Source organism: Felis catus, chromosome B2 (assembly GCF_018350175.1).
Source record: "Felis catus isolate Fca126 chromosome B2, F.catus_Fca126_mat1.0, whole genome shotgun sequence".
Classification (NCBI taxonomy): domain Eukaryota; kingdom Metazoa; phylum Chordata; class Mammalia; order Carnivora; family Felidae; genus Felis; species Felis catus.
Genome location: NC_058372.1, coordinates 88,026,217 through 88,052,260, shown reverse-complemented (window position 1 = coordinate 88,052,260; position 26,044 = coordinate 88,026,217). Strand labels below are relative to the sequence as shown.

The window sequence follows — 26,044 nt, the reverse complement described above, 5'->3', positions numbered from 1 at the left end:
TTGCTACAGAACTTCCCAGAATTTTTAACATTCTAATATATTTTGTGACGGTCTTATTAGAAAATAGAGTACACAACAAATAGAACATTTATTATCATCTTGCACAGATTATGCAAAATGTTAAAACAATTGATCAAAGTTCCATGGCACCTGGGTGGCTCAGTTGGTTAAGCGTCCAACTTTGGCTCAGGTCATGATTTCGGGGTCTGTGAGTTCGAGCCCCGTATTGGGCTCTGTGCTGACAGCTCAGAACCTGGAGCCTGTTTCAGATTCTGTGTCTCCCCCTCTCTCTGCCCCTCCCCTGCTCACACTATGTCTCTCTCTCTCAAAAATAAACATTAAAATAAAAAAGAATTAGAAAAAATGATCTAAGTTCCCTCTTCCCTGGAAAACTTTAAAATTCTAGGGATTTTTTAGAGGTTATGTGCATACAGGAAATAGGAATTTAATTCAAATTAAAACTGTATTGAAAAAATACTTTTAACTGTGTTTACAGAAATCTATGTTTCTACAAACATTTATAGCATAACAAAGTGACTTCATATTCAAGTTCCCTAAAACAGAGAACCTACATGTCTTCAACAGCCAAAAATAAATGTTATGGTAGATTAGGACTGAAGTTCTAGTACTGGAACCTTACAAAAGACATGTGAAGAATGGAAAGTGAACATTGTAGAAAAAATGACCACCATAAGTAGATGAAAGTAGGTGGGAAATGTTATTTTATGGGAACACATATTTTTTATTAATTTTTTTTTATGTTTTTACTTTATTTTTGAGAGAGAGACAGAGTGCAAGTGGAGGAGGGGCAGAGAGAGAGGGAGACAGGATCTGAGGCAGGCTCCAGGCTCCGAGCTGTCCGCGCAGAGCCTGACGTGGGACTTGAACTCACGGACTTCAAGATCATGACCTGAGCCGAAGTCAGACACCCAACTGACTGAGCCACCCAGGCACCCCATGGGAACACATATTTTTAAAGATGCTTCAGTATATGAAATTTAAGAATCAGTGTTAAAAAGGACTGTCAGTCATAAAGCCCCACATACATATGCACAAATAAACAGACACAAACATGTAAATTATATGTATTTGAACAAATGGGTATTAAAGCTTGAAAGGGGTATTTTTTCACAATTGAATAAATTTATTCTCTAAAAATAATACATTTATTTATTTATTTATTTATTTATTTATTTATTTATTTATTTATTTATTTATTTATAAACTTTTCAAGTACAAACCTCGAACATGTGAAAGACATTCTAAGGACAAATATAACAGGATTGCTAAACCCAAGCTGACTAAAAGTGTACTCACAATATAATCCGGCATAACAATAAATAAAATTCTCTATTATCACAATAGCAACAATAATGTACACATAATAGATTGTGGATGAATCAGCTATTCTAATTCTAGTTCCAAAAGAAAACAATGATTCATTTAAAAGTCGATGTTTTGTCTGGTGTCACATTGGGATACTGCTGATTCCAGCATTAAAATATAAAGCATCCACCGAAAAGGGTATTTTTTAAAACATATAAAAATCCCTATACTCAGAGGTGATAAAATAATGTCACTCAAGAAATTATCAATGGCTTCCAAAATGCTTTTGAAAAAAATGATGAAAAACAGAACTATGGATTTAATAATACATTTAGCCAGGTTTTTTTTTTTTTTTGAGAAGCTTGTTATCAAGTAGACTACTAAATATTGTACAAAGTGCCTCTTCAATCCTGTGTCCAAAACAAATTACTGAATTGGAATTTTCATGAATCTAATAGATATTATTTATCTTTAAACTTTGTGAGAAATGCAGGTGTTTTCTTCTATAACTACATGCCAATATTGTCAACCTATGACTGATATATAACATCTAATGTTTTCAGCTCATTCTCTTAAACCCCATTTTTAACAACCCTCGATTCCAGAGGACCTGGAAGTCAATAATCTATTGACTCGACTAGATTTTTATGGTCTTCATCCTTGTGTCCCCACTCACCTGTTTACTCAGTTAGTTCTATTTACTCCCCCACATACACTTCAAATTCCCTCACTCCTTTTCAATTCGTTGTAACAAATAGCAATACAACCAAACTGGTTAAATCCAACTTCGTCTCTTCCGGCACGTACATTTGTACTGAGTATGGCTGGAGAAACACACACACAGAATGCTTCCTGAACTCACATTACATTTATAATCACAAACCTCAACTGTGTTCTGGGTGCTCAATGGTACTATAGTTCCATTCACTCTCTCCATCACCTACAATGATGATTTATTCAGATTGCCTCCTCCTACAATTCTCCAGTATTTCCTCCCTCATGTTCGCTCTCAGCAACCACCCTGCTTTCTATTTCACTGAGAAAACAGAAACTTATGCAAGAGAATTTCCACAAGCTTATTGAATTTTCTTAATTCTGGCAATCTGCTTTTGACTATATATTCTGCCTTTTCTGCTATTACTGTGGAGAGTCTGGATTTGGTCCATTGTTACCTCTTTGCCATTATCACCTGTCCCTTCCTTTCCACTGCCCCCAACCCAGCTCATTATGTTATAACCACATTGGCCTTTCTGTTGCTCCTCCAAAAAACGTAGCATGTTCCCAACTCACGCCTTTGAACTGCTCTTTCATTTGCCTCTAATAGTTTTAGCTTCAATAGTCACATGACTTGTTTTCTTCTTTCCTTCAGGTCTTTAGTCACCTGTCACCTACTCAATGAGCAATTCCCAGAATATCTGGTCTAAAATTGTACATATGCAGGGGAGCCTGGGTGGCTCAGTCAGTTAGGTGTCTGACTTTGGCTCAGGTCAAGATCTCACCACTCATGAGTTCGAGCCCCACGCCGTCTCTGTGCTAACAGCTCAGAGTCCAGAGCCTGCTTCAGATTCTGTGTCTCCTTCTCTCTCTGCCCCTCCCCTGCTTGTGCTCTCTCTCTCAAAAGTAAATAAACATTATAAAAAAATTAAAAAAAATAAAATTGTACATACACACACAAACACAGACATACTCCCTATATCACTACTCTGGCTTTTCTCCACTGCTTGTATCATTATCTCACATACTACATACCTAAATATTATTTTCTTTGAAATACAATTTACATATTACTTTGTTTATTATATATTTCACTTATTTAGAGTGTAAGCTCCACAAGGGCAGGTGTTTCTTCTTTGGCTCTATTCACTGCTGTGTCCCCCACACCTACAATAGGGCTGGAACATAATAGGTGCCTTGAAACATACTTATTGACTGATGATTTCATTTGAGTTTAAAGCAGTCATCTAATTATAGTAATTAAATAATTCACTCAATATACAATATCCTACAAAGCAGGGTTAGAAACAATATAAGAGAACCTCAATTATTTTACTTTTGTATTGCCTCTCAAGTTTTAGGAAAATATGATCTTTTGAAATACAAAATTTCTATTTTTACATTATCAAATATGCCTATTTATTCTTTTCTGGCAACCGGATTTCCATTTTTGTTTAAGAAGGCTTCTCATAGAAACCCAGGTTGAATATGTAATCTAAACTATATGTGGAGATTCTTTTTCAAACCATTTGGAATTTATTTTGTACATGCTATATTATAGCAGTCCAATTTATTGATTACTTATCCTATCTATATAGACTCCTATTTATTTAATCTCCCATATACAGCTTAAATCATTTTATCTAATTCCCATAATAGTTCTGTTTGGATTCCAAATGCAATTTCATTAAACTTAATAATCAATATTTAAAGAATTGACATTTTTACCATATTAACTCAAGGCTAATAAAAGAGTTGATTCATAATTCTCTAGTTTATGCTCCTCTTATCAGGTTTTGGGTAGATTTCTGTTGCTGCTTATATTTTGTAACAATTTCAATCACAATGGAATTGTATTCCTGGGTATGGATAAAATTCAGACATAAAACAATCTTTTTCTAGTGACTCTTCACTCCAATTTATAAATTATTAAATATTTCACATATATAAAAGAATGCACAACCAAGCTAAAAAAATGAACCTTTTTTTCCAAAAACATTTGAAACTCCCTGTATTCCTTTACATGCATAACTAACCTTTGTCTTCCAACTCAAAGGCATCCACTTTCTTTCCCAAATTTTGGATTTATTAATTTTATGGCTCTTCTCATAGCTTTATGATGTTTCTACTTTCGGGTAAGGTACATTGCTTAATTTGAAATGGATTCAAACATTGCTTAACAGGAATAATACCACATGTATTTTTCTGCAACACGGTATTTTTCAGTGTTTGTCACTCATATTGTTCTGTATATCCGCAATTCTTCAAGTTTTCACTGAAGTATACTATTGCACTATAGTATTGCACTACATTACAATTGCCTTAGGCATTTTATAATCATTCTCTGTGGATAGATATTTAGCATATTTCTAAATTTTTGTCATAAATTATAATGATGATTTTGCTTTTACAAATAATTATTTGATGAATATTATTTTATACGTGCCCTGGTTGACAAATGTATATATCCATGTAACTTCAAAGTCAATCAAATTATAGAACATTACAATTTCCTCAGAAAGTTCTCTCATTATTCTTTTCAGTGACAGTCATTGCTCCGATTTCTATCACCATAAATTAATCATGTATGTTCCTGAACTTCATAATAATTAAATCATACAGGCATGCCTGGGTGGCTCAGTTGGCTAAGCGTCCAACTCTTGATCTTGGCTCAGGTCATGGTCTTGCAGTTTGTGGGTTCGAGCCCCATATCCAGCTCTGTGCTAGAATGCAGAGCCTGCTTGGAATTCTCTGTCCTCCTCTTTCTCTGCCCCTCCCCTGCTCATGCTCTCTCTCTCTCTCTCTCAAAATAAATAAATATAAAAAAAAAAGAAACATATGGTGATGTAACGTTTAAGAAGAAATCATACAAAAAGTATTCTCTTTTATGTCTGGCATTTGTATGTAGCTTCACCTTAGCTAATAATAATAACTACAACAATAATAACAATAAAATAATAATAATTTTAAAAGATTTTTGGAAGTTTCAGTAATTTGTTGCTTTTATAGTGCTGAGTGGTAATCTACTCTGTGATTATATCAGAATTTGTTTACAAATTCACATATTATGAGCCATTTGCTGATTTCAGGTTTTAGATATCATGAATAAAGCTGCTACGTATACCCTTGAACAATTACTTTATGACTATGTTTTTAATTCACTTGGGTAAATACATAGGATTGGAATTGTCAGATAACCTTCCTAGGTAGTTCTAACATTTTACAACTACCGCCCCCAGCAATTTAAGAAAGTACCTATTGCTCTGAAACTTTGCTAACAATTGGCATTATTAATCTTAATTTTTTGATGTTCTAATGACTGTGAAGGAATGTCCCATTGGGCTTTAATTTGCATTTCCCTGATGGAAAACAATTTTTGATAAAATTTTCATATTCTTAGTAGCTTGTACATCCTATTTTGTGAAAGGTTTGCTCAATATTTTTTTTCAATTTTTTTTCAACGTTTTTTATTTATTCTTGGGACAGAGAGAGACAGAGCATGAACAGGGGAGGGGCAGAGAGAGAGGGAGACACAGAATCGGAAACAGGCTCCAGGCTCTGAGCCATCAGCCCAGAGCCCGATGCGGGGCTCGAACCCACGGACCGCGAGATTGTGACCTGGCTGAAGTCGGACACTTAACCGACTGCGCCACCCAGGCACCCCTGCTCAATATTTTTAAAACTTATTTTAAAGGGTAAAAGCCTTTCATTTTAAAGGATTATGGTTTTCTTTAATTTTTAAGTGCATTTTACATATTTGAGATTCATATCTATATTTAACCCAAGTCTATGTGTTGGTTTCTATTTTGTTTAGAGTATATTTTAAAGAACAGATTTTTTTTGTTTATTTTGAAGTGCAAATATTTTGCACAGTATGCAGTCCATGATGTCATCAGAAATGAACGTATCTGTCATATTTTTCAAAGGTAAATCTTTATTTACCTTTCTAAACTATTCAGTAGTCATGCCTAGTTTTCGGAAATTTTGTATTTTCAGGGACACTAATTATCCTTTCTGCCATATATTTTCATGAAGCTATACCTGGTGTTATCTCATAATTTTGTACCTATGATATATAAAAGTATATGCATGTTATATATATATATATATTATGTTATATGAAATAAATATGTAGTTATCTCTTTTACATTTTTTAATCTTTTTTTCTTTTACTCACTTTTATTTTTAATAAATCCTATGAGATATTTCCCATTACAGCTCTTCCTTGACTTACAGTGGGATTGCATTTTGATAAACCCCATCATAAATTGAAAATGCATTTAATGACACCTAATGTACAGACCATCATAGCTTACTAGCCTACATTAAACATGCTCAGAACACTTACATCAGCTTACACTTGGGCAAAATCATCTAACACAAAACCTATTTTATAATAAAGTGTTAAATATCTTATTGAATTTATGGGATACTGTACTGAAAGTGAAAAACAGAATGACTGTATGGGGACAGAATGACTTTAAGTGTATCAGTTATTTACCCTCATGATCATGCGGCTGCCTGGGGGAGCTATGGCTTACTGCTGCTGTCCAGCATCACATATCGTTCACCCTGGAAATTATCCAAATTCAAATTTTGAAGTATGGTTTCAACTAAATGCCTGTTGCTTTCTCATGGTAAAGTTGAAAAATCCAAAGTTAAATCACTGTAAGTCAAAAATCATCTGTATATTGCAGATGTTAAGTAGTCTTGATTTTAAATTTTACTATTTTCTGTACTCTACTTTCTTAATTTCTATTTTTAACTTTAGGATGGTCTCTTTCTACTTTATTTTGCAGTTTTTTTTAATTTGTAAAATAATTTATAATCTTTTTCTTTTTTATTTATCAAGATGTTAATGCATTTTCCTTTGGTAGGACTTCTGCTATGTCTTTACAATTTTGTCGTAAAGTGATTTTTTTTCTTTTTGTATTTTCCACAAAATGAATTGCATTTTTTATATTTTTATTATGCTTTATTTATTTGGTAATAATAAATAATGAAACCTGAAAAAAACTTTTTTGTTTTAAAGTTTTCAACGTTTTCTTCTGCCAAGTATGGTAAGAGTTTTGCAAATTTATCAGAGCACCCAAAATAAGTATCTTCCCTTTTCAAGAGACATAAACTCCAATATATAGAGAATACACAATTTATTTTGTATGACTATTTTTTTTCCTCTCTCTCTCCAAACCTGATAGAGGATAATAGAAATATCCGTTTAAAAACAGATTCAGCTATTTTGTGCCTTGTCAAATACAAGATCATGGCATATCACCTTTCTAAGTGGAGTGTGTTATCAGAGCTTGGTATCTTTCTCATTTTCAGGCTTTTAACACTGATTCCAATATGTCTGATATGACCACTGACATTTTACCTTCTTTTGTCTAGTGTTTCTTTCCCCATCCCTCTTTTTTTTTTTTTTTTTGTCTTCTACTGAGAAAATTCAGTCTGTTTCTGCTTAGTGTTGTTTTATAAATTTGACTTTGTTGTTTTGATCTTAATTATATATTTCTTAGGTACCAAATTTTATTTTGTTTTCATTTGATCCGTTTTCTTCCCTACTTGTAAATTTGAAAGTAATACCACAAGTTATCATGTTATTGATATTATTCTCCTTTTCTTATTTACATAATCAGGCATATATTTCTCTATCATGATTAGAAAAGAATATGCTAGATATTTTCCCCACTCAGATGCACTCTTATGTACATCAAAATGCTTTACTTTCTTTTATCCAAGACTTAGCCCCCACGGCAATAAGATTAGCTCAGAGGAATAAAATCCATTCCTTTCACTCTTCTCTCTTTTTCTGCAGAAAGAAGAGACATTTGGAAAAATTTTACTTTCTTACTTCCTTCCCCAGCTTATTCTCATCTTCAACCATAAATTCTATGTTTTGTTGAGATGGTTACATATTTCAAATTTAATATTGTTATTAAAGTTTCCTTTACAGAATATCTGTCCTTTCTCAAGGATTTTGATATAGTGTTTATATTATACACTCCCATTATATGCATTATATAAAGCAAATGGTAAATTTGGATGAAACAGTATAAGTTTTACTGATCCCAGTATCTCCCCTCTTCTTTCTCATCCCCTTGTTGAGGTTTCTCTAGTGTTCATTTCATTTAGAGCTTTGAGTTATTCCCACAGAAGCCGTACATGGGTATATTAGTGATATTCTTGTATATCTTGCATATATTCAAGTATCTTTCTCCCACCCTCACAATTATATAATAATTAATATAATAATTAATTATATAATAATTCTATATAATAGAATTCTTTGGTGGGCACATAATTTCACCAGAAATATGCATTATTCCAAAGTTAGTATTGAAAAACTGAGCACTTTGGAATCAAAAGTCTAAGCTTTTAACATAGCACTATTTTCCTCTTTACATCTCTCTCCTAATACCTTTAATAATCAGTTATAAAATTATGTAAAATAGAATTGCAATGTCAACACAATAATAAAACACTAATAAATGATTTAAACCAAAACATGAAATCACCTAAAAAATAATTTAGTTTTATTACTAAACTTTCAGCTTTATATTAGTATATTACATATAGTAATACAAAATATACTATACTGTACAATGTATACTATATAGTAGTATAAATATAATATCACATGATCATATATTATAAAATATATACTTCATTATTATAGTTTTTATTTTTGTTACTGTAATTTTCACAATATTATTTGAATAAAGAGACCTAAATTTCTCTTAGATATAAAATTTTAAGAAGTATCTATTCTTTGTGCTAAACAAAATCTGAAGGAGAAATTTCCTGAAACTGATATACTATTTAATAGCAAAATGGCAAAATGATCCTAAAGTTCACCTGTGAAATTTACTTGTGAGAATAGATGTATTAATAAGCACTCATACTTCATATCATAATCCAAAATTATTCCATAAGAATAAAGGTGCTTGGTGATAAAATAAGAACTAGAGGAAATTCTATCAGTTTACTTTTCAATTCTCTAGATGGGATCGACTCCAAACATAAATGAAGAAATCATAATAGAAAACTCCAAGGATTTGAGTTTGGTTAAAATTAAGTATGTCAAATATATATAAAAAATGAAAAGGTAAATGATACTTGGGAAATTAATTATAAATATAAAAATACATCTATAATATTAATATATAATAAATTCTTGTTAATAAATAAGAAAAAACCTAATAGCTCAGTAAGCTATTATGATATGAGAAGGATACAAATGCTTAACAAGCATATGAGAAATATTCAACCACATTTGCAGTCAGATTAATGCAAATTAAAACAAAATACTCTCTTCATTCATTATCAACAAAAATTTTTCTACTAATCACTTTTATTTTCAGTATTACTCACAGTAGGGTAAGGGGAAACCAAGAATTAGGCATAGTCTCAAGGTACTACTACATATTTCTATTGAGATAATTCTGCTGGATATAATTATGTTTTATGTTCACAGTTACATTTTTGGGAATTTATTTTGGGGATGTATGTGGTGAAGAAAAAACAAAAATATATGGATGAGAATATTGATTTTAGCATTAGATAAAGCAACAAAACACTGTAAATAACCTCAAACCCCGAGTGTGGGAAGGATTAAATGTATTTTGGTACAGACATTTGTTGAAATATCATAGAGACATTTAAAATATTTTAGATTTTTAATATGATGGGAAATTAATAAAAACTAAAGCTAACTTTAAAAAATGAGAATATATGCTCAGTATTCAGATTTGCACTTTAATAAAAACAATATATACAGAGAAAAAAGACAACATACTAAATGTTAGCAATGCTTCGTACTCAAGGATGTTATTAAAGAGGTTTTCATTTTTCTTTTTAGACATTTTTCCATATTAGAATTTTGCTACAAAAAGCCATTCTTTTATATCAGAAAAATATTTAACATAAAAATTATCAATACAAAGTGATTAGTGGCAAATCATGGAAATAGATCAGCATCTAGAACATAGTAGCTGTTCAAAAAATATTCATTGAATGGATTAGCACTCAATATCAATTCTCTTAAATTTTGTTGTCTTTTCTCTTTCTCAACCTTTTGTTTCCTTATACTTTTTTTCTATACCCTGATCTTAGATTAACTTTTCCACAATCACTCTAACTGCTTTTGTAATATTGCTCATTGTTTGTCATCATTTTTGTAAATGATTTAACTAACAACAGTAATAAATGGATGAATTTTGTATTTTGTGCTGATATTATCAAAGATGAAAATCACAGCCCATTTTTGTGTACATAATTCAATGTTCAGGAAAAAAAAAAAAAAAAAAAACAGAAAGTGCCAAAGGGAAAACTGAGGCCAAGGGCCAAGTATAGTCAGAGAATGTATAGGTATTTTGGAAGTTTTGACTCTCTAAGGAAGATGGGATGAACCACGGAAGTAAAATATCCTGGTATCTGAATTCCTAATCTTTATAGAATAAAGTGATGAAAGAAATAGCAATGAAGAGTGATACCACAGGTTGAATGTTTCTGTCTCCCTAAATTTATATGTTGAAACTGGTCTCCAATATGATGATATATGATGCAGACTAAGACCAGTAAGTTTTAATTTTTTAATATGATCAATTAGAAGTATTTTGCTTTGAGCTTGACTTTGATGGAAAGTTAAACTACCAGATTCAAATGGATTATAGAAAGGCATGTAGTTTTGGTCTTTCCCGTTTTTTATTTAAGAATGGCAGAACACCAGGGTTACCTGGGTGGCTCAGTTGGTTAAGTGTCTCGACTCTTGATCTCACCTCAGGTCATGATCTCATGGTTCACGAGTTCGAACGAATTCTGCATCAGGCTCTGTGCTAACAGCGAGGACCCTGCTTGGGATTCTCTCTCTCCCTTTCTCTGCCCCTCCCCTGCTCATGCTCTTTCTCTTTCTCAAAATAAATAAATACAACTTAAAAAATTAAAAAAAATGAAAAAAACAAATGGCAGTATGCCAGAATTTTCTGGCTTTGGGTACAATAGATTAAATATATCCATAAAAGCAAGACCCCACCTTGCCAAAATACAAGGCAGTTTGGGAAAAATAATCCTTAGAGATGTTTAGAAATTTTCTTAAGTGTCTTCAATAAAATCATAGCTAAAACATGAACATTGAAGTTTACTGCAGACAAAAAATATTTATCAAATGTTTTCGGCCCCACTTACCAAACACAGATAATTGATTTCAGTGCAGATGTGGTTTTTGGCAGTGCCTAAGCTGCAAATTCTTAATTATGTAGGAAAGTTGAGCCTGAAAAGTAAAACAAAGAAACATGTGCAAACTAAATGTCAAATGTAAAAGTAAACTTGTTTTATGGAAAACAATTGGTATTTCTCATTTTATCAAAAAAGAAGCTTACAAACTGATCCATATACTATTTCCTTATAAATATAAACCCTCCACAATCATTGCCTTGGTTTTTCCCTTAGCTGTTCAAGTCTGAATTTGACAGATGTTGATTAAATGTGTCTATGCCACTTACAAAAAACAGATTCTTTTAATTGCTGGAATATACCAACAGATATTCATAACATTATCATTCCATCAGAGTACATAATGATATTTCTTTTAACTATCATTTTCATGTTGATATACTCTTTAACTTTTTTTTCCCCATTTATACTGGTATTACTTAGGCAATGTAATATGCTATAGTGGTTTTAAACTCAATACTTATTAAATTAATTCCCAGTTGTCTTCATAAATACTCTAGAGTATTAGAAGGCTGCATACTACCTAAGCTATAAAATAATAATAGGAGTATCTAGTGAAATACCTTTTATATTTTGCAAAATTATTTAAGACACTTAATGCCACCTGATGGCATCTTTATAGAAGATTGCTACTTTTAAAAGAATCTAAAAATACAGTAAAAGGCAGGAATATTTTAATTTTGTGTGGCATGCATCAAGTAGAAATATGACTTACAGCTATATTTCAAAGAAGATTTCAAAATATGCCCAATTTTCATCCCTTAATAATACTCCTGAAATAAAAATCTCAAAATATTGTATAAAACCTTACCCTTTATTTAAAGAGGAAAATGTGCTGGTGTATGTGTGTATATGTATAAGCAACCTAGAGTGTGAAAGATTGTGAGAGAGAAAAAGAAAAATAGAGCAATGGAAATCTGAAGAAAATAAAAAGAGAGAAAGAAAGAGAAGTCAAATGAAAAAAAACATTATATCCACTTGTAGGTAGGAAAATTAAAGTCAAAGCAGATTAAACAAACACACAAAAAATCATTGCCTAATTCATCTGTACTTTTTATTTTATTTTATTTATGCTGCTTGACAGAAGTCAGAATTTATCACTAAATGACCCAGACACTGGCCTAATATAACTTTTCATCCTGTCTTGAAAATTCAACAATCCACAGGTATCTTTAGACTTGAATCCTTTTAGGGCCCAGAAACAACAGGCATTCCTTATGTTGTTGAAAAAGAAAAGATTCACCATGAGTCAAAAAGGAAATGAATGTAGAAAAGAGGGCAAAGAATGTCACACGTACAGCTTGCCACCGTTGTTGGGCCTATTTTCCTTCTATTGGGTCAGTGACCTCAGTGCTCACTACTGTCAAGTAAAATGGTCTGAGCAACACCTGTTTTCGCCAAACCCTTGACCCTTACTCAGCTGGCGGCATTGACAGGACCTCATGAAGTGCATAGTAATGGAATCAAGGAAATGGGCAGCTGCCAAGGGAATTGAGCCATACTTTTTGACTAGCCACTTAAACAGTATCTCTCAACTCATTTATAATGGAGAGAAATGCATTTTAAAATTGAAGATAGTATTGCTTAGCCTAAAAAGCTTTAGATTGAGTTTCAAGATATCACAGCTTTATTTACTGTCACATGTCAGCAAATAACCTTGTAAAATATTTGAGCTTTTCTGCAAAAGCAGTCAGATTTTTTTTTTCATTCCCAAGATTTATTGTGGTAAATGTTGCTTCTACTATGTCTATGATAGATATGCATCCCGATTTATTTGGCCTCTACCAGGGATCTTGTTATTTCCCCCACTAAAATAAGAAAGTTCTATTGGGGCATCTCCTGCTGTCATTTGTGACCTAGAAAAGGCAACCACAAGGGAACTTTTCAACAGGTTGGATATTTTATGCCTTTATTCTCTTATCTGGGCAAGTAAATTTCTAAATCTGGGCACAGCTGATATACTAAGATAATCCCTTCGGCAACAACCCAAGGATATCTTCAATCTCCTGGTCTAGATCATATTTTTCTTGAATTCCAAGTCTTTCTATTTCTTGGCTTATTTCTTCATCTGTCGTTCTGTTACTCTTGTGAAACTAAGCTTCTTACTCAGGCTACTTTAAAAATTGTCTCTTTATCTTGGGTTTTCAGCAGTTTTCTATGTAGTACTTGTTTTTAGGTGGTTTTGTTTTTGTTTTGTTTTGTTTGTTAACTCTACTTGGAATTTACAAAGCTTGTGGATGTCTGATACAATTTTTTTTCTGTCCAGTTTGGAAAACTCTAAACCAATTACCTCTTCATTACTACAGAAAAATGGGTTCTGCCCCATTCTTTTTCTCTTATCCTCCTATAACTTCAATTACATATATGTTAGACCAGTGAGCCATGTTTTGCATATTTTTTACATTTTTACTTATTTTCTATCCTTTGTTTTTTCTTTGCTTCAGTCTGGATATTATCTTCTGTCCTCTCTTCCAAATTGTTAATTCTCTCTTAAACTGTGTCTATTCTGCTGTTAAGCCCATCTTTTGTATTCTTAACTACAGTTAGTATATTATCCACCTCCAGAATTTATTTTTCTATTTTCAGAATTTTTATTAGATTATTATAATTTCAAGTTCTGTGAATTTTTGTCTGATATGACCAATATCTAAGTTTCCTATAGGTTAGTTCTTTTTTTCTCTACATTTTCAGTTAATTAACTTTTACATGCTTGATAGTTTTTAAAAATGTTTTACATGAGAAATTAGAGAGATAATTGGAAGTTCTATATGATGTTACTTTCTTAAGAGAGCATTTACTTCTACTACTGGAAAACAATTAGGGTAGGAGCTGATCATTTTAATACAGTGTGAGACTGAATTTATTCAGAGGGAAATTTTACTCATTGCGGTGTCTGGTCTATTTCTTATTCACCTGTATTCAGATTTTTGTACCTCAGTTTTAATACATCTCCTAGAGGGAAACAATGAGCCACGTTGTTTTCCTCACAGATTTTATAAAGCTACATAGAAATTCTAAAATTTCAAACAGTTTCTGAACTCTACTCAAAGAAGTGAAAGAATAAATGTTCCTTGAAACATATATTAAATACTGAAATGCTGTTACTTAATCATTTGAATTGCTGCAACTATTTTATTTACTTTTTTCAGACTCATCTTTGCAAAAGCCAGGCAGGCTACGTATGTGGCATATGGACTTCATTTTTAGGCTGGCTAAACTATCAAGAAAACACACTAGTTTGGTTATTTGGGTCTTATGGATACGGATGTAAGTCCTGGGCATGACTTATATAATTTATCTAATAAATATTTAAAAAGTGACTTCTCTCTCAGGAAAGCAGTCTTTTGAAAATAAATAACAATATTTTTACGTTAAACAACTATTCCAAATTATGATGAAAAAGGAGAATTAGAAATGGAGAAATTAGAAAAGACTACAAAGAAATTAAGAGCCTTCCAAACTGATGTCTTAGCAATATTGCAAGAAAATCCTTTTTTTCTAGCTCGATATCATTGCATCAGGCTCAATAACCTCTCCCTGCATAGGAAAGGCTGAGATCAGAGAGAGAATAGACAGGAGTAGGTAGGGGCCAGCATCAAGCAATTCTCCAGCCAAGGAGCCAGATCCTCAGCCAGCACTCTCACCTCCACAGCCAACTTGATTAGAAGACCTGAAATGTGTTCAATAGGGCCTAAAACTCACCCTTTCAGGAATGAGGAAGTTTGACTTTGAGAAATAATGCAAAGAAGAATCAACACAAGAAGCAGCCTGCTGCTGCATTGGGAAAATAAACCAGGGCAGATTAATATAGAGCAGAGGACAAGAAAAAAAAGTGTTAACTCTGCCACCATTACAACAGACTAGTTGTGTTTTCTTAGAATCTCCTACTCAGTAAGTGCCAGAGTGGAAATGAAATTACAGAAAAACCAAACTGTATGAAAAAGGCAGTAATGACAAAACAGCAGCAGAAGCTATAATCGAGGCAAGAAATCTTGAATTTAGAAACTGAAGTTAAAGAAATACAGTGGAATCAGAGACAATATAAAACTAGAATGTTTTTAGGGGCACCTGGGGGGCTCAGGTCATGATGTCACAGTTCCTGCAACCGGCTCACTGCTGTCAGTGCAGAGCCAGTCTCTCTGCCTCTGCCTCTCTTTCTCTGTCTCTCTCAAAAATAAAAGATAAAAAAAAACTTAAAAATATATATAAAAAAATAAAACCAGAATGTTCTTGGAGATAGGATTACCATGAGGTTTTTTGTTTTTTGTTTTTTTTTTAAGAAAAGGAAGAAAGAAGCAGAGGTGGAATTTTACCTTTAACTCATCACATTAGTACACTATTAAAATAAATCGCCTGTTCAAAATGAACTGTAACTCTCTAAAACACAATTATTTTAAAATGTGTCTTAATTAACTTTTGAAAACCGAGATATAATATCATTTTCATCTTTCTCTCAAGATAAAAGCTTGAGATAAATGAATTGAGTGCCTTTAATATTTTTAAGACATTTTTTATATATTTACCATAGACATTCTAGTTCCAGAAATTTATCTTAGCTTCTCGTAAAATACAGAGGTTGTGACAAAGAGATGTTCTTCACAACATTGTTTATGACGCATTCACTCATTCAACAAAAATTTCATTGTACTTTCAGTGAGCCAGGCAGTGTGACTGCTGTTTAGAAAAAAAAACTTAAATGCCATTAAAAGAGTAATCGTTAATTATGGTACAGGCATATGATGAGCCATTATGCAGTTATTAAAATGATGTTTATAGAATATTTAATGACTTGGGAAAATGTTAATGATTTAATACTGAGGAAGAAACACGCTCACAAAATAGCACTCACCATATTATCAGAGACATGTAAAAATTGCATTAAAAATAAAGGAATACTCCAAAATGCAGTAATTTCTTTAGGTGATGGAATGATGGATGCTCTTCTACCTTGTGTTGCTTTTTATAAGAACATGTGCTCATTTAATAATTGTTAGGAAATAAAGATTCAGATTTTGGTAAATTAGAAATATCAGAACCGGACCCAATTAACCACCTGATCAGAATTTTATTCCCTAGGTGTAAAGATTTGATTGAATTGAACAAAATCAGGATACTCAGACAGCTTTTACAGACATGCTTCCTGCAAGGCACAATGCTTGGGTGTGTGGATTACTTGTACCCTTGTTTCACATTCTTCAAACAGCTTGTATTCTTAATAGCAAGCAGATAGATTTAAGGTGTTCTGTTAAAAGCGGCACCTGGGTGGCTCAATCGGTTCAGTGACCGACTTTCTCCTCAGGTCATGATCTTGAGGTTTATGAGTTGGAGCCCCGTGTCGGGCTTTGTGCTGACAGCGCAGAGCCTGGAGCCTGCTTCAGATTCTGTGCCTCCCTCTCTCTCTGCCCCTCCCCTGCTCATGCTCTCTCTTTTTCTCTCAAAAATAAAGAAACATTAAATAAAAAAGATGTTTTGCTAATAATCAAAGCAGGTTTAACATGTTTCTTATATCCATTTATGGATTTCTAATTTACACACAATTAAATGCACCTATTTTAAGCGTACATTTTGACGAATTCTGACAATTATATACAGTAATGCAACTACTCTAATAAAAGTATAGAATATTTCCTTGATCCTCAAAAGTTTCTTTCTGTTGTGCTGCTTTGTAGGTAATTCTTGGCCCCATCCCTGGCATCTGGCAAATACTGACCTTTCATCAGATTTGCCTTCTAGAAGTTCTCCCATTGGATACTCTTTCCTGATTTGTAGAAGATTAATTGATCATATAGTTGTGGGTTCATTTCTGCATTTTCTATTCTCTTCCATTGATCTATGTGTCTACTTTTGTGCCAGTACCATATTGTTTTGATAACTACAGCTTTGTAATATATCTTGAAATCCAGAATTGTGATTCCTCCAGCTTTGCTTTTTTTTCAAGACTGCTTGGCTATTTGGGGTCTTTTGTGGTTCCATACAAATTTTAGAATATTTGATCCTAGTTCTTAAAAAATGCTATTGATATTTTGACAGGGATTGCACTAAATCTAAAGCCTGCTTTAGGTACTATAGACATTTTAACAATGTTGGTTTTTTTTCCAATCCATGACTATGGATTATCTTTCCATTTCTTTGTGTCATATTCAATTTATTTCATCAGTGTTTTATAGTTTTCAGAGTACATACAGGTCTTTCACCCCTTTTTAAGGTTTATTCCTACGTTTCTTGTTATTTTTGGTGCAATTGTAAATGGGATTGTTTTCTTAATTTCTCTTTCTGCTGCTTCATTATTGGTGCACAGAAATGCAACAGATGTCTGTACATTGATTTTTGTATCCTGTGACTTTACTGAATTCATTTATCAGTTCTAGCAGGTTTTTGGTGGAGTCTTTTGGGTTGTCTATATATAGTATTGTGTTATCTGCAAATAGTGAAAGTTTTACTTCTTCCTTCCTGATGAATGCTTTTATTTATTTTTGCTGTCTGATTGCTGTGGCCAGGACCTCCAGGACTCTGTTGAATAGAAGTGGTGAGCACGAACATCCTTGTCTTGTTCCTGACCTTAGGGGAAAAGCTCTCAGTTTTTCCCCATTGAGGATGATATTAGCTGTGGGTTTTCATATATGGCCTTTATTATGTTGATGTATGTTTCCTCTAAACCTACTTTGTTAAGGGTTCTTATCATAAATGGATGTTGTACTTTGTCAAATTATGTTTGTACTTTGTCAAATGTCTATTGAAATGATCAAATGGTTCTTTTTTTTATTTAAAAATTTTTTTTTCTAAATGTTTTATTTATTTTTGAGAGAGACAGAGGCAGAATGAGAGTGGGTTGGGGCAGAGAGAGAGGGAGCCACAGAATCCAAAGCAGGCTCCAAGCTGCCAGCACAGAGCCCAATGTGGGGCTCAAACTCAGAGCTGTGAGATCATGACCTGAGCCAAAGTCAGACGCTCAACCAACTGAGCCACCCAGGCGCCCCTGATCAAATGGTTCTTTTCCTTTCTGTTACTGATGTGATGTATCACACTGATTAATTTGTGAATATTGAACTACCCTAGCAACGCAGGAAATTATCCCACTTGATCGTGGTGAGTGATTTATTTTTCATGTATTGTTAGATTCAGTGTATTAGTATTTTGTTGAGAAATTTTGTGTCTATATTTATCAGGGATATTGGTCTGTACTTCACTTTTTAGTGGAGACTTTATCTTGTTTTGGTATCAGGGTAATGCTGACCTCATGGAATAATTTGGAAGTTTTCCTTCCATTTCTAGTTTTTAGAATAGTTTCAAAAGAATAGGTATTAACTCTTCTTCACACGTTTGGTAGAATTCATCTATAAAGCCATATGGTCCTGGATTTTTGTTTTATGGGAGTTTTTGAATACTGATTCCACTTCTTTGATGCTTATCCGTATGTTCAAATTTTCTATTTCTTTCTGTTTTGTTTTAGTAGTTTATAGGTTTGTAAGAATTTATCCATTTCTTCCAGGTTGTCCAATTTGTTGGCATATAGTTTTTAATAGTATTATCTTATAATTGTTTATATTTCTATAGTGTTGGTTGTTATTTTTCCTCTCTCATTTGTGATTTTATTTGAGCACTTTTTATCTTGATAAGTTTGGCTAGATGTTTATCAATTTTATTGATTTTTTTCAATGAACCAGCTCCTGGTTTCATTGATCTGCTCTGTTGTTTTGTTTGTTTTTGTTTTTTGTTGTTGTTAGTTTCTATATCATTTATTTCTGCTCTAATCTTTATTATTTCCTGCTTTCTGCTGGCTTTAGGTTATGTTTGTTGTTGTTGTTGTTGTTTTTTCTAGTTCCTTTAAGTGTAAATTTAGGCTGTTTAGTTGAGATTTTTTTGTGCTTCTTTTTTTTCAGGTTTATTTATTTATTTATTTATTTATTTAATTTTGAGAGAGAGAGAGCACAAGCAGGGAAGGGCAGAAGACAGGAAGAGAGAATCTCAAGCAGGCATCAGGCTATCAGCGGAGAGCCCCATATAAGGCTCCATCCCATGAACCATGAGATCATGACTTGAGCTGAAATCAAGAGTTGGATGCTTACTGACTGAGGCACCCAGTAGCCCCAAGATTTTTTGTGGTTCTCGAGGTAAGTTTGTATTGCTATAAACTTCCTTCTTAGGAACACTTTTACTGCATCCTAAAGGTTTTGGACCATTGTGTTTTCATTTTCGTTTTTTTTTTTCCGTGTACTTTTTTGTTTATTTTTATTTCCTGGTTGACTCATTCATTGTTTAGTAGCATGTTATTTAACCTCCATGTATTTCTGATCTTTCCATATTTTTTCTTGTGGTTCACTTTCAGTTTCATAGCATTGTAGTCAGAAAAGTTGCATGGTCTGATTTCAATCTTGAATTTTTTGAGACTTATTTTGTGAGCTAATATGTGATCTATTCTGGAGAATGTTCCATATGTACTTGAAAAACTGTATATTCTGCTGTTTTAGGATGGAATGTTCTGAGTATGTCTGTTAAATTCATCTGGTCCAGTGTGTCATTCAAAGCCATTTTTTCTGTGTTGATTTTCTGTTTATATGATCTCTCCACTTGATGCAACTGGGGTGTTAAAGTCCCCTATATTATTATATTATTAAAGATTACTTATATATTTGTTATTTCCTGTATTATGTATTTGGGTGTTTCTATGTTGGGTGCATATCTTCTTGTTGGATTATCCCCTATATTATTATATAATGTCCTTCTTTGTGTCTTGTTACTGTCTTTGTTTTAAAGACACTTTGTCTGATATAAGTATTACTACTCTGGCTTTCTTTTGACATCCATTTTCATAATAAATGTTTCTACATACACCTTTTTCAAACTGCAAGTGTATTGAGGTTTAAAATGGGTCTCTTATAGGCAGCATATAGAGGGATCTTGTTTTATTATCCATTCTGTCACTCAATGTCTTTTGATTGGAGCATTTAGTCCACTTATAGTCAAGGTAATTTTTGATAGTTATGTATTCGTTGTCATTTTATTATTTCTTGTGTGGTTATTTCTGAAGATTTTCTCTGATCTTTTCTTGTGTTTCACTCTTCCATAGGTTGTTGATTTCCTTAATTGCTACAAATAGATTTCTTTTCTTTATTTTTGTGTATCTATTATTGGCTTTTGATTTGTGCTTACCATTAGGTTTGTATATAACATCTTCTTCATATAGTACTCTACAATAAGTTGATGATCATTTAAGTTTGAGCCCATTCTTTTCCCTTTCCTCCTCACATTTTAGGTATATGGTATCACATTTTACATCTTTTTACTTTGTGAGTTCTTTGACTGATTTCTCACAGAAATATTCATTTTAATGCTTTTGTATTTCCTACCTGTATACTACCACTTTTGATCTCTCCTTTCCACTCCAAGAGTCCCCTTTAATATTTCTTGCAAGTCTGGTTTAGTCATCATGAATTCCTTTAGTTTTTGTTTGTCTGGGAAACTCTTTATCTCTTCTTCTATTTGGATTGTTAACCTTACTGGATAGAATATTCTTGGCTGCAGATTTTTTCTATTAACTCTTTGATTATATCATACCTCTCCCTTCTGGCTTGGAAAGTTTCTGCTGAGAAATCCCCTACTAGCCTTATAGGTTTTCCCTTGACAGTTCCTGTCTTCTTTTGTCTTACTGCTTAAAATTTTTTTCTTTATCACTGTATCTTGTCAGTTTAATTACAATATGTCTTGGTGTGGATCTGCTTTTGTTCATTTTGACGGGAGTTCTCTGTGCCTCCTGGATCTGGATATGTTTCTTTCCCCAGATTAGGGAAGTTTTCGGCTACTATTTCTTGAAATAAGTTTTCTGCCCCCTTTTTGCTCTATTCTTTTTCGGGGATTTCTATAATATGAATGTTATTATGTTTGATAGAGTAACTGAGTCCCCTAAGTCTATTCTTATTTTGTATAATTATTTTTCTCTCTTTTGTTTGCCTTGATTACTTCCCATAACTCTGTCTTCTAGGTCATTAAATCATTCCTCCACTTCTTTCAGCTTGCTATTCATGGCATCAAGCCTATTTCTAACCTCCTTTATTGCACTCTTCATCTCTGATTGGTTCTTTTTTTATCTCTCTGTTTGGGGTCTCACTGATGTTTTCTACTCTTTTCTCAAGTCCAGTGAGTACCCTTACGATCATTGCTTTAAATACTCCATCAGGCACGCTACTTGTATCTGTTTTGTTTGGATATCTGGCAGTGGCCTTGTTCTATTCTTTCATTTGGGACAAATTTTTCTGTATTCTCATTTTGTCTAAAATGTCTAAGTCTCCGTGCCTATTTCTTTGTGTTAGGCAAGTCAGCTACATCTCCTTTTCTTGAGGATAATGGCCTTATGAAAAAAGAAGTCCTGTAGTGCCCTGCCATGTAGTGCCCCTTGTTTCCCAGAGCCCGGCACTTCTAGGAGTGTCTCCAATGTGTGCTGTGTGCACTCTGCTGTTGTGTCCTGGCTACTTTATCCTTCAGGCCAGTCCTCTGCAGAGGCTCTCTTTGCCTGTTATGGCAGTGTTTGGTGCCCATCCTGAATGTGACAAGTTTTCACTAGGTGTGGTCTGGTCTGCTTGTGAACTGAGATCTATCACACTGCTATGGAAATCAAGGCCCTGCAAACTCCCACATAAGAAGACCTGGTGTAGGCAGGGGTTGGGCCAGTCTTCGAGGGGAAGGGGACTGCTGTGCTGGGACTGAGACAAGTGTGGCTGGAAAAAGCAGTTGCACTTGACTGCAGAGGGGGCGGGGCTTGATGTAAACAAGTTACGTAGGGAGTGTCCACCCTGTGCTGGTTCCCACTAGTGTCTCTTTGCTTAAGCTGAGGGTCAGGGAAGGGAAATGGCACTAACCAATTCCTTTGTTTGAGGGATCTCTCCGTGAACTCTGTCTTTCTGGGACATACTTGCTCCAAGATGAGCAACTAACCTCCCCACTGTGTGTCCTATGCACTCTTCAGATCACTGTTTCCACACTGTATGTCCATGGGCTGTTTCCCTGCCTTTTCTCTAAGAGCAGCCCCAATGTCCTCTGGGCTCTATCCCAGCCCCACCCACTGACCTTTAGAACTTCAGGCTTTAAGCTCCACTATTAGAAGAACTCACAAAATTCAGTCCCTCTCCCTTTCCAAGCCAATTGCTATGGAGTTTTGTTTTCCTGGTGTGCTCCCCCAAAGTGCCAGTCTGTCTCTCACCATCCTCTGTGACCACAGCTGCTTCCCCGCTGTTGTAGCCACAATCTGTTTCTCTCCCAAGCCCCATCTCCGCACTTCCTACCCTCTTCCATGTGGTCTTTTCTCTACATTTAGTTGTAGAGTTTGTTCTGTCAGACTTCAGGTCAATTTCTGGCATATTTAGGATGATGTGATAGTTATCTAGTTGTATTCGTGGCAGGCCCAGAGTCTCTTACTCTGCTGCCATCTTCCAGCCTCTGCTGAGGAAAAGATTTAAATTTTTTTTTAATCTTTATTTTTGAGAGAGAGAAAGAGAGAGAGAGAGAGAGAGAGAGCAGGGACAGGGCAGAGACAGAGGGAGACAGAATCTGAAGCAGGCTCCAGGCTCTGAGTTGTCAACAGAGAACCCGACGCGGGGCTCAAACTCATGGATGGTGAGATCATGACCTGAGCCCAAGTCCGATGCTTAAACAACAGAGCCACCCAGGTGCCCCTCCTGAGGAAAAGATTTTTAACAATGGGAAAATCTTGTAGATTCACTACAATAATATGCATACTACTATTCAATAAGGAGTCTTTTTTAACATTTATTCACTTTTAAATAGGCTCCATAAAGGTTTAAATTAATAAATACAATTACCAGTTCTAAAGTACATTTGTCTATTATTCATTTTAAAAACGAATCAAATTTTTGATAACATCTGTACATATTTAAGAAAAGGTATTAAACTTGTTAAACCAATCAGGAATCTGAAGTGAATAGTTATTACACAAAAGCTTATATGTTTTAAATTAAGTCCCAAACTCCTACTGTGTAGTCTTCTACAAACCTCTGGTGAAAACATTATTTTTCCTCAAATGAGAAACTCCAATACTCATGAAAAAAAAATGGTTTCATTTTTCTTTTCTTTTATTTAAAAATCAAGTACTGGACACAGAATTAGACACGGTCCCTGCTTAGTGAGTTTCACAATCTACAATGCCAGCCTGATTTTCTTTCTGCTCCAACTCTATATTAGAACACACACTTGATAGGAACTTGCTTACTACTGCTAAGATAAACTCTTTTGCCCTGATATACCTCTGAAAGAAAGTTCACAGTCCTTTGAAAAACCAGGGCCTTGGGCATGCTGGAAGGCCTAGCACAAGAACATATACTTGTATCGAATAAAGGAAAGTTCTGTGTCAGGAATGGAATTCTAATAATGACTTGTCTTTTTCTAGTTTACTAGTTAAGAAAGCTTGCCATAAATATTAGAAAGCCAGGTATACTTCTAAATGTGTGCAAGTTTGTAAGTCTAGCACATTGCCTGGAATATATGAAGTATCTGTCAAGTAGTGGAGCAAATTAAAAATATGCATTTGAAATAAAACATTCTATGTTAACAATAATCCCAATATTCAGACATTGACTAAAATTATATACTGATTTAATTATAGAATAAAATTCCAAAAATTATCTGTGATTTATCCACATCCACGGTTTTCAAATGGTCTCAGAAGTCTCTGGCTATCATGGAAATTTTTTACACCATTTTCCTGTTTGTTTGTTTTCTTTTTTTTTTTTTTTTCAACGTTTATTTATTTTTGGGACAGAGAGAGACAGAGCATGAATGGGGGAGGGGCAGAGAGAGAGGGAGACACAGAATGGAAAACAGGCTCCAGGCTCTGAGCCATCAGCCCAGAGCCTGACGTGGGGCTCGAACTCCTGGACTGCGAGATCGTGACCTGGCTGAAGTCGGACACTTAACCGACTGCGCCACCCAGGCGCCCCCTGTTTGTTTTCTATCAGAAAATTTAATCTTGGCTGTACTTAGGAAACAATATAATGAATGTACAGGAAGAATTTGCACTTGTTTAGTCTAGGGGAAAAATATATCCCAAATACTGAGGTCAAAACAAGTTACTTAATTCACTCAACAAATATTGTTTAAATGCCAGTTGAAGGCACATGAAGTTGGGGAGGGGAAAGGAAGAGAGATGATAAATAAATTAGTATATAATATATCAGGTTGCAGACTGGGTTTCACTCATTGTGATCACTCAATGCAATCTTGCAACCTCACGATTTTTTAAATGAGGAAACTGCAAACCAGAGATGTCATCTAACTTGTCCTGAAGCCATGCAATAGTATGGTAGTAATTTAACCAAGGTTTTTTTGAACATGGAATCCCTTGCTGTCTCCAATTATTAATATTAGGGAAAATAATAAGAAGATAACTACTACGTTTATAAATTATAACCAAGAAGGAAGGAAATGGAGGGGGAATGGGAAAGGACTTTAGAAGTAAACATCTATCTTTGTGTGAAAGTCATGAGAACATGCCTTGTATGCTTCCTCCAATGAGAGGGCCCCAGCTACTATACTGTGAAATCCACTGTGGCATTTGCACTGAGGTCACACTTCCAATGGCCTCCTCCTGGCCAGTGATGGAGCATAGCAGGGATATTAAGTGATGCTCATTCCTGGGAGACATGGAACTCCTCTGATGGCTGACTTTAGCTTGAAGACTCCCTGAAGCTGCTGAAGTTTCCTGGTCATTCTCAAGGGCGTTTCCCTCCTTCTCTCTCACATTATAGTCTGAAGATGCTCCCAGCCTTAAATTCTTCCCTTTTATCTCAAAGAAGTGTTTTCTGTAACAAAACAGTTGCATGTTTAATCCCATCTTGGTGTCTACTTCTTGGAAGAACCAGACAAGTAGTACTGAAACTGATCTGAGCAAATGAACAGTAAGATAGACATTTGGGACTGGCTAACCCAACACTGGACAGGTAAAAGGGATACCATCCTGGCTAGAATGTGGGCATGGATAGTTCTTGGTACAATGTAGCAGGTTAATTGCTAAAGATTTTATCAATGATGACAAGGAAAATGTCCTGGTAAAGCAGAATGCTACAGCAGGTACAATGATGTAAGTGTTTGAAAAATAGTGAGAAATAATGCCTACAAAGACAGCAGACTAGGGCACCTTATAGTAGGATAATGAACAACTGAGGGTTGTTAAAAAGGAGTTCATGGTTCAGTGTCTGAACCCAGAGTTTCAGCTGTAGTTTCCTGTAGTGGAATGCTATACACAATCAAGCGACAGGCTGAAGGGTTACTTATCAGTCATAGAACTCCAGACATGTTTGGATACAATGCCAAGTCAGGTATGTTATGCAAAAATAGGGCATTGGTAGGAAAAAACCTAAGATTCTGAAAAATGGGACAAGGAAATATGCATGGACAACCTTGAAGATGCTGACTACTTAATCCCCTGGCTGCCCCTGTACCCTCAGGATTTGGAAAGATAGTCCATTCTTCTTTAGTTACAGCTATTACTTCTACTGCATAGAAAAATGCTACAAAAGCTTCTCCTTCACAAGGCAATAGGCATTCTCTCAAGAGTTGCCCCAATTTCTCTTCTGGTTGCTGGGCCAATAGCTAGGGTTGAAAAAGAGCATAACCTGGCTGGGAATATGCCAGGCCTAATAAGGGAGGAGAGAGACCAAATACTTTAAACATTTCAAGAACTAGCTGATATATTCTGACAAGAGTGAAGAAAGGACTTTTGGATTAGATTTTGAGGGCAATAGAGGGCACCAGAATGTATGGATGG

General features: G+C 34.3%; 1 long non-coding RNA gene across 7 annotated transcripts in view; it reads right to left on the bottom strand.

Annotated features, from left to right (window-relative positions):
• The window catches only part of LOC109499790, a 419,289-nt gene that overhangs the window by 139,758 nt on the left and 253,487 nt on the right, over positions 1-26,044 (bottom strand). For all 7 annotated transcript variants that reach the window (XR_006598084.1, XR_006598086.1, XR_006598087.1 and 4 more), the window contains one exon: positions 11,224-11,308. This is a non-coding gene — a long non-coding RNA (uncharacterized LOC109499790). The remainder of the gene's footprint in view (positions 1-11,223; positions 11,309-26,044) is intronic.